This window comes from Chelonia mydas, chromosome 11, assembly GCF_015237465.2.
Source record: "Chelonia mydas isolate rCheMyd1 chromosome 11, rCheMyd1.pri.v2, whole genome shotgun sequence".
Taxonomy (NCBI): domain Eukaryota; kingdom Metazoa; phylum Chordata; order Testudines; family Cheloniidae; genus Chelonia; species Chelonia mydas.
Window position 1 is genome coordinate 24,646,602 of NC_051251.2, and position 10,665 is coordinate 24,657,266.

At 39.8% G+C, this 10,665-nt stretch overlaps 1 long non-coding RNA gene across 1 annotated transcript in view; it reads right to left on the reverse strand.

Moving 5' to 3' along the window:
* LOC122462332 overlaps positions 1 to 9,528 on the reverse strand; it is a 50,711-nt gene extending 41,183 nt beyond the window's left edge. Inside the window, exon 1 of the long non-coding RNA XR_006284817.1 lies at positions 9,033 to 9,528. This is a non-coding gene — a long non-coding RNA (uncharacterized LOC122462332). The remainder of the gene's footprint in view (positions 1 to 9,032) is intronic.
* Between the last annotated feature and the right edge of the window lie 1,137 nt (positions 9,529 to 10,665).

Genomic DNA, 10,665 nt, shown 5'->3' on the forward strand with positions numbered 1-10,665 from the left:
TGTAGGTACACGTAACTCATGTTATCAAGCTTTTCTCAGCAACCATGGGGACTAGAAACTCATTCCCCCCCCCATGAAACCTGATATTCTCATTTTTTTTCAACTAGGTAGGGTTTTTAAATAATCCACATATCAGAGACTTGTGATAAAATCATGAGTTAGCAACACTGAATTTATTTCCATAGACCAGACAATGATGGTTCAAATCCACAGAATGTAACTGCATAGCTGTCATTCAACTCAGGAGTATTTTTGTTCAAATCTGCAAAGGAGCACTACGGGAATTTTGATATACTGGCATACACTTAATCCTTCAGTTTAAATCATACAAACAGTACTTTACAAACAAGAACAAGAGCAATACATTATAAAAATATTTCAAATGGCAGAACACAAGGGCATGGAAAAATAAGCACCAATACTTTATAAATACAAATCTCATTCTGACAGACACCTCTCTCTCTCTCTTTCCCTCTCAGCTGCTGTCAGGTAGGTGCTGCCATAAAATACTGCGGCAAGGCCTTAGACACCAAATACCCTAATGGCCAGTGCATCTGAGTTCAAATTCCTGCTGCCTAAAACCTTACCCATTCAATATGACTGTGTCTGCAAACCAGTTCTGGTATTTGATGCCAAATCCTTCTCAGTCTTGAAAAATCCAGTTATCCTGGGTAGTGCTCACTTCCAAAGACATTCTGCTGGGGTTACAGGAGTAAATCTCTCACTAGTTATTTGTAAAAGTGAAAAAGGAATTTATTCGGGGCTATATTTAAATGAGACCTAGATGGACTCAATAGCAGCATTTGAAAGCCACACATTTTCTAACAAGCATTGTAATGCAGCTTGATTGCTATGGAAAACCATAAAATGCCAAATCACCATACAGAAGATTTGTATATCACTGCTGTCAATTAACTCAATGCCAACCATAGGAGGTTAAGTCAATCCAAACATTTTCCAACTATCCTTTGCCACAGAACAATGTTCCAATCTTTCTATCCTCTTTTCCCTTATCTTTAGCTCCTGTCAACTACCATTATACATGAGCAACACAAAGACTTAAAGACATACCCTCTGGTTTGAAAAATAGTCTCACAGCTTTCAAGTGTGAACAGGATTAATCACACATAATAATTATACAAAGTGATAACACTTGCTACAAGATCATATAAACACCGTTAAATGAATAGTGGCAGTAACCTTTAGAAAGAAAAAAATAAAGCCACTAAAAATAATGCAAATCTAAGTTTTAATTGGCAAGGCTTTCTGTGTATGGCTGCTTTAAAGCCTCCTCATGAAAATAATATGCACTATTGCAAAGCATCTTACAATGGATTTATCTGCTTTATGCATCTTCCACAAACAATGTGACAAATAACAAAGGTACGTGTGGAAAAAAAAAACAATCTCTGATCCTTCAGCAGTTCTTAATTTAAAAACCTCTTCCTATGTTTGTTTTCCGGGTCAAACATGTTTCCATTGCAATCAGTATAGCTTCAAATGTGCCCAGCCTTTTACTAATTATTGCTGTGTTCTTCCTAAGAAAATCCAAACGGTCTGAAAATTAACATTTGCTTTCACTCTGTTAATATTGATTTTCAGTAGCACCCACAATGTGCTAGAAGCTTTCCAAACATGCAAGGACAATTCTTGCTCCAACGAAGATGTTACAGTCTAAAGACAAAGCTCAGGAAAAGGGGAACAATAATAGGCAACTTATATATCAATCAACAAAATTCATTATGAGCAGCATTGCACAGATGGATCTTTAAGAAGTACTTACATATGAACAGGAAAGGGGTCTTGCAGATGAACTCATGGAGGTCGTACCAAACATAAGGAGCAGCATAAAATGAGGCATGGGATGACTGTGTGAAAATCTGACAATGGGCACAAAGGCTAGTAACATTGGCAGAGCAGAGGATATGTACAGGTGGGCATAGTTCTTAAAGCTTTTAAAGTTGTGAAAAGAAAAATTTAATTTGAGACAATATCAGACCAGAAGTCAATGGAGGGACTTAAAATGGGGAGTTATTACTAAAATCATCTTGGTTTGATCACGTAGCAGCATTTCTTATGGACTCAGGGGAGAGGGAAGGGAATGTGAGTTTTGGAGGCTGACGAAGGGGATATCACGGTAATCAAGATGGGATATGTTGGAGGCCTGAACAAGAGATTCGGCTGTGTGGTTGTAAAGAAAAGAAAGAGTCTGAGAGGTGTAGGAGAGAGAAAAGCAATAAGATTAAGAAATAGCCTGGATGTCTGGGGAATGGTGGAAGGAAGGAGTCAAAAATAACCTTTGAGTTCAAAGAGGTTTGGCTTGTAGTATTTGAAAAGTAGGGTGGAGGAGAAAGTTTAAAAGGAAGAAGAGAAAATCAGGTTTGGCCTTGTTCAATTTAAAATGACGACAAGACATCCCAGAGAAGAGAGAGAAAAGGTGAGATGCAGGACTAGTTGGAAGGAGACAACTTTGTGTGAGAGAAAGAAATTTGTGAGTCATCAGCACACAGATGATAGCTAAAGCCATGTAAGCTGATGAGACAGATCACCTAGAGACAAGGCATCAAGTGAGAAGAGAACAGAACCCAGGACATTGCTCTGGGAAACCTCCACAGAGAGAAGGACAGAAGATGATCCACTAAAAGAAATGCTGAAAGAGCAGCCAGAAGAGAAAAGAGAGGAGAATCAGGAGAGGACAGAATGTTAAAAGCCCAGAAAGGATGAAATCATGAAGGACAGGATGAGGATAAAAGAGAGACCTGACATTTGGACACAAAGAGGTATTTAGAAAACTTAGTGAGAATGATGAGAGTGAGAAATCAATGCATCGAAAGGGCTCCAAAGACAGAGTTGGAAGAGAGGAAATTAGTGCTCTGGTTGAAGATTACATGTTCCATTATTTTAGGAATGAAGGGAAAAGAAATAAATAAGATGGTAGCTGGAAGGGCAGATGTGGGAGAGGGATGGTCTGTTGAGGATAGAGGAGATCAGATCGACTTATATTGAGAGAAAGGAGCCAAAGGAAACTGGGAGGCTGATAAGGAAGGTGAGGGAGAAGGTGAGTAAAGGGATAGAAGACATAATGACGCATGAAGGGATGAGATGATGAGGGCAAATGGAGGGGTTGGAGATAGGGAGAAGGTGGGAGGTCTCAAGGCCAGTGATGGGGGAGGAGGAGAAGAACGTGGTATGGGGCAGCGGGGGGAGAAAGTGGAAATGAGAGGGAAAAAGAAGAGGAGGCTGGTGGATTCTCTCTTTGTAGAAGTCAGCAAGGACTAGAAAGTTTAAGGAGATTGTGACACTCTGTATCTCGGGAGGACACCCTGCACCCCCATGTTCATCCTAATAATCTGATTGTGTGGTATCCATTGCAAAGTTTGTCATGCCAGGTGTCTTTTGGAAGGCTCATGATGTACTGAGCATTGTTATTATAGGTTGTAATTTCATGTATACAGTTATGAGGCTGAAAATGTGTCCTCCTGGCTTAAAACAAGCCCAGGCAAAACTCTCCAGGAGCAGAGGGGCAGTTCACACCTCATCGGGGCATGTATGGGACAAACCCAGCCCAGCCTCACAGGAACAAAGGACACTGGCCTAGGCAGGAACAAAGGATCTGTTGGACTCTTGAGTGAGTCACCCCCCTTCCCTTGGTCAGTTTGGGACTACAATGAGGTAATTCGCACCTGACTCAGAAGGGGTGGGCAAAGCCAAGAGGAAAGAAAGAACATGATAAAAGGGTGAGAAGTTTGCCATGCTGGCTCTCTTCCACCTCCATCAAGAGACACCACTACCAAGTGACTGAAGCACTGATCAAAGGGGAGAGCCTGACTGAAAGGCAACCAGCCAGCCTGTGGTGAGAAGCATCTAAGTTTGTAAGGGCACTGAAAGCGTTAAGATCAGCTTAGAATGTATTTTGCTTTTACTTCATTTCACCAAATCTGACTTGTTGTGCTTTGGCTTATAATCTCTTAAAATCTATCTTCTGTAGTTAATAAATTTGTTTATTCTACCCGAAGCAGTGCATTTGGTTTGAAGCGTGTCAGAGACTCCCTTTGGGATAACAAGCCTAGTACATATCAATTTTTTTGTTAAATTGACAAACTCATATAAGCTTGCAGCATCCAGCAGGCATAACTGGACACTGCAAGACGAAGGTTCCTAGGGTTGTGTCTGGGACCGGAGATATTGGCTAGTGTCATTCAGTTGCACAATCCAAGGAGCAGCTTACATGCCAGAGGCTGTGCGTGAACAGCCCAGGAGTGGGGGTTCTCACAGCAGAGCAGGGTCAGACTGGCTCCCAGAGTTGAGGACTGGAGTGACCTAGCAGATCACCAGTCCAGATAACACCAGGGGAACATCACAGAGGTGAGTCAAAGGATGCTAATAAGTAACAAGGAATGCAGGGATGAGATTCAGTGAGGCAGCAGCACTACTGATGTTTTGGAAAATGTCTGAGAAGAAGGGAGAACAAATCTTCAATGGAATAAGTCAGCAAAATTACAGGAATCTCTCCACAGAAATTCAGCAACTCAAGATAGGGGACAGAGGAAGCAGATATGGGAAGGGGCCTGAGCTAAGGTTTTGTGGGATGGACCTTACAGTTAGAGAGGGGGCCTCTGAGAGTGAACTGCTGGATCTATTGATGTGAGACCTGGGAGGAGCAGCGCTGAGGATGGCAGAGAAGTCATGGAGGCTGCCAGGAGACAGACTCTCCCATTGATAGAAGCTTCAGAGTCAAAGATCAATTGTACCTTAGAATACCAAGAGTAATCCTGAGTATAATCAGGAGCACTCCAGCAGAATAGTGTTAATCTTCACAGTAATTAACAGCATACACAACAGCTACTGCAAAGGAAAATATTGGAAACATAACAAAAGAACAACTGAAAGTAGCAGACCACTATAATTCATCCAGCAACTTGTACTGCTCCATAGGTTTTTCCCCTCCCATTTCAAGCAAGTGAATTTTTTATTATTTTCCTATTGTCTACCAAATTGTTTGGGAATCATTAAATGTATAAGGTACTCTGATATACCTTTATGACAAATATTTACACGTCATACTTAGGACTTCACCAAGGAGTTGTGATTAGTTGCCAAGAAGCATCAAGAATCAAATACAATTGTTAGTGTTTAAAGGTTTTCCTGTTTATTTCTGCAAATGTAGAGGATAAACACTGTCATTTCAAAGTAAACTCTAGCGTACGTATTATTTTCGAAAGACGATAGTCCTATAAAGCCCAAGGATTGTTGAAAACTGCATTTCCAACCAATGTGTTCTGGTTATTAGTGCCATGTGTGAAGAATCAAGTAACTGCCTTGCCATCCAGCAACTTTACTAACTAATTAGAAACTAACGTTAAAAAGCTGCACCTGGTTGAGACCTAATAAGTGAAGAAAATAATATAAACAGGTCAGACAAAAACCACAACAACATTTGGATCTGATCAGAGTAAGTGATTCATATATGGAATATAATTTTAAAAAAACACCAAACTTTATTAGCTCAGGTTTTTTAAAAAAAACATACATGCATACAGTATCATAAAATCTAAGCCACAACACTAGGGAGTGAATTTTGAGTGATGCTCAAAAGATTTTCATTAAAGCATCCATTTGTTTCAGTCATTTGAGAACTATTTAGTCACATTACTTTCCCTACTGAATTTTTTTAGATGCTGATTGACGTAATCAGAAAATTCATTCCTACTAAAGATAAATCCCTACTTTCTCTGCCAAGAGTTTCTCCTCCCATAGACAATTACTGGTCTAGAGTGGGCTCTTTCTTCCTTCTTCAATTTAGTTCCTTCTGAGAATCCCATGTAAAATTGTGTAAACTGAAAATCTGGTGAGCCTACATACCTCTGTGGTTTGTTTCTGCACTGGTTAACCTAAAGGACACTTGAAACACAGGATACTAAGGTGGAAGAAGCACTAAGTATAGTAAAAAGTTACATTTTATCTTGTCTAATCTCACATCATCATACATCCTAGTCTATATAAATCTAAACCAATACTGTCTATGACTTTGTCAAATCTCCCAAGCTAAACAGGGAACCAGGGTTTGGCATGCTTAGTAGTTGAATGGGGAGGGGTGGGCAGTCAGTGTTTGGAAGGTGATCCCAGAATAAGCAGTACTGAACCACTGCTCCAACATGATGTGAGGGAGGAGGATACTGTGACTTTAGGAGATGCAGTTTTCTGAGTAAGACATAAAATAGAGATTTGCTCACTTGTGGTTATCAGAGATCTCATGACTCTTTTTACAAACATAAGGGGTTAATACCAATATCTTGATTAAATTCCAATGGAGGTAATTATATTTTACCTATCTAAATTCCCTCTGCTGTTTCAATTGAGTATGTTATTATTTCTGGCTTTCTCTCCTAATCTGTTAAGTGTTGTGCACTATTCACCCTTAAAATACTGAACAGAGATTTCTCAGCAGCAGATCCTCAACCTCCTTTGTGTGGCTAAGATCATGTGAAACAGCCAAGAATTCCCAACACAAGGAATGGCAGTAATGGGGGAACTGCAGAATGACATAGTACGGGACTTTAAGCATTGTCAAGGATGAGAGCAACAGAACAAGGATAATGGACTTTAAAAAATACTTTGAGAGTCAGTGGGTATGGTCCAAAGGAGAGGAAAAGATATTGACGATAGCTAAAGATTTCTAAAAAACATAATATTCAAAGTGTGGCATAACACAAGCTCAGTATAAGAGAAACATATAGAGAAAAGTGTAATGTCAATGTGGCTGCATCCATGACTTTTAAAGATCTAGAGGTGAAAAGGAAATGACACTAACAGTGAAAACGGAGAAGCTTTGGAGAAAGTACAGGAGTATTGTTAAGACATATTGGGAAAGGCAGAAGCTTCATTTGATAATATCTGTTACGTAATGTGATGTCTTTTGATTATTATTGCTGCTTGAATACAAATGAAATCAAAGCAAAAAGAAAGTGTCAGACATCCACTCTTGGTCATGTACTATTCAAGAACATTCATTAATGGAGTATCTTACTGTACTCCAAGTACTCTTCTCAGAGTTGGAGATAATAAGCTGGGAAACATGACAAATATTTTAGAGGATACGAGAAAGAGGGACTCAATCCTGAATTCCTTATCCACCCAGAAGTGCCTGTGATGCATTTTTTACATCTTGATACACCAGACCCTCGCTAGAATGCGGGATTTGTGATCCATGCGCAGTACTGCATTATAGTGGGGACCACGTTAAAATGAATTGCAATTAAAGTAATTAAATTTGGGATCCATGGCTGCGACCGGGTTATATGTGAATTTGTGCTATATAGACGTGCGTTCTAGTGAGGCTCCGGTGTATTGACCAATCAATAATTATTTATTAGTTCCTTTCCTGGGAGGAGCTGTGTACCCTTAGCTCCCACTGACTTCCCAGAATTGAGTTTATTTTGCTCTGCAAGACAGTATTTATCTTTTAGCAGTTCCACTTTCTACAGGTTTCTCTCATTTCACTATGAATATATCATGTGGGAATATATCAAACTCCACCCAAAAGCTGACCTATTGTGCCAGTGGGAGCTTTAATGTAAATGGACACATTAGGAGGGCAGGATTGGGCCCTAGGTAACAGTCAGTTTTTACACTATTGATAGAAATGGGCTGAAATTAACAAAATGAGATATTCTAAACACTTAGAAGTAACAATCCGATGCAAACATTTTGTATTAAGCAATGTTGGCTGGATAACGTAACACAGATCCTACCTGGGGGTTGTGGATGATAAACTGAATTATAGTAAACACTGCCACAATATTAAAATTCAGTGAAATACTACTGTATATTGGGTTATGTTAACATAATATGTGATTATAAAAACAAGGTAATGAATTCCTCTATGCTCAATACTGTTTAGGCTTCAGTTGGGTAACTTCAGTTTAGGGTGCCATATTTCAAAAATAAAACCATACATTCTCAGAGACCAACAAAAATATAAGGTTTGGAAAATAAGTAGAAGAACAAATACATTTATCTAGAGGAAAAGAAAACTGACAAGCAGTATACTTGCCTACAGATGTGTAATGTGACATTATCAAAAGTAAAGTGATGAATTCTCAGTCAATTGAGACTGAATAGAAATGATGAGGTTAGGATGCAATAAGAAAATCTCAGGTTAAATTTAGGGGGTGGAAAAAAATTAATAGAATGAGCCGACAAAGGAATTTTTAGGTCAATTAAGATCTTTAAAGATAGTCTTGACACCTATTAACAATCCCTGCCACTAAGGAGAGGGATGGACTACTTTGCCAGCTGAGGGGGATGGCCTACCTATCAATATAAATTCATGAGTTCTATGACACTTTTGTGGAAAACCACTAGTTTTGTTGTTTCCTAGGCAATTTCAGGTTATTTTGTTACCACCACCTGCATAGCTTGGAACAACTTCTCGAACACTGAAGATTTTTACTGGTACTGCAGGTTGTTGTTCCGACAGACAGCACACCAAGGTCTGCCCTCAGTTACAGAGCTGTGGTACACCAGCGTAACATCCCATGAAGTGAGCTGTAGCTCATGAAAGCTTATGCTCAAATAAATTTGTTAGTCACAAGTCCTCCTTTTTTTTTTTTTTTTGCGGATACAGACGAATACAGCTGCTACTCTGAAAATAGTGTAATTGAGAATTTTGACCTGTGTATCCAATGGCACCTAGATGTGCTCATGTATTATCCGACTGAACAAGGGATTAAGGGTGAATACAGCCTCCTTCTGGCTCATTCTACCCAGATCTGGGTGGAGGATAGCCTCTGCTTTCCAGATACTCCCCACTGCAAGCAAGATGATAACAGAAAGGCCAGAGTTGAGCAGAACCTTTGATCTGCTCCTTGCGCTGCTAAGCAGCGCATTGTGGCTTGGGTTTCCTATGCAGACATCCTGCCCATTTCCCCTTCCTCCAGGGACTGTCTCAATCCTTTTATTTACTCTTCACCAGCTCTCCTCAGACTGGCAACAGAGCTTGTCAAAAACAGAACTCAAGATAATAAACACACCATTTTTCAGCTTATCTTTCCTTCTTGTATTCCCACTCACAGGCTTCATTCTGCAGGAGCCAGACTTGCTCCTCATAGCTGCTTCTTCCACCAGCTCCACACAGTCTGTATCCTGAGCATCCCCAGCTCACTGCCTGACTCCTGTAGTCTCATTTACTCTTTCCTCCACACCCCGCCCTGCAGCTTCCTGCAGTTTTTTATATTGGAATCACCTGATGCCTCTCAGGTGGGACTCATCTTGTAACTAGGGATGACTTAGCCCCATGCTCTCCAGACCATGGGCCAGCCACTCTGTTACAGGAAGTAAGTTGCATCCTTTCAGTGGCTGTAGTATCTTACTCCCCATCCAGATCAGGTCTGCTTCTGGAGTGGAACATTTATCTGCCACCCCATGCTCCATCATGAGCCTACTGGTACCAGTGTAAGATGCAGTTACATTCATGTTATTTGTTCATATTAGTGAGTAGTTTGAGTGATTAGTAGCAGCTTTGACAGCAATGTATGTTTCATGTAATCCATTTATATGTTTGTACAGCACCTAGCACAATGGAGCCCAACCTGGTTGTGACCTTCAGGCATAAAACATTTTAAAAAAAGTAAACATGATCTGGGATGAGTTAGGCACATCACATTGCTCTTATCAACATGGCCTTAAAAACATTGGGGGGAAATAAGCTTTAAGATTTCATTCTCAAAATAATCATACTTCCTTTCATAAACACAAAACCCTGATATATTTAGAGCAATAAGACCATAAAATCTACAGCTGGTAACTGCATATCTGTACCTTTAATTTGAGCAACTTCAGCACAGTTAATAAACTTTGACAGTAATGTAGGTCACATCATTGCTAAACTTCAAAAGAAATATATTTGAAAACAAAACAGGTCGCTATATTTTTTGGTCCTAGTATTAAAATTACACAAGAATACTTGCAGAAGGGAACCCATAATGCAGTAGCACCTATATAGCACTTTTCATCCGTACCTGGCAAAGTGTGTTATAAATGAGGTATGAATCTTTATTCCTATTTTACAGATGGGGAAACTGAGGGTCAGGTGAAGTGACTTGCCCAAAGTCACTCAGCAGGCCAGCAGCAGAGCTGGATACAGAACGCAGGTCTGATGAATCCCAGTCCAGTGCTCTACCCACTAGGCCACGCTGCTTTGAAGAGAAACTAGATTAAATAAAATGGTTGTGTTTCTGCTAGCCACATACACAGCCCAATCAGATTTTTTAAAATATTTTATTTATACTTCTCCAAAAGTACTTTAAATGTTATAAACACAATAATACAAGCGGGGTTATTAAGGCCTGACTCTGATCTATTTTTGTGTGTGCAAATCTGCTGACTTCAGTGGAGTTACCCCTAATTTATACCAGCATAAGTGTGATCTCACATGGTGTACACTTTCCTACCTGACAACTGCTTTTCAGGCTGCAAGATTGTTTTTCTATTGCTCTGAAATGAAACAAACTCCCAAAATGTGAAACTGACCTCAGGATATAGGGTTACTTATACAGTTACAGTGTTGGATCACAACTACACAGAGCTGTAGCAGCAGAAACTGCAACACAGACAAATGCCATACAATAAATGACAAACAGAGTTAACTATTTTCACAAAACAGAA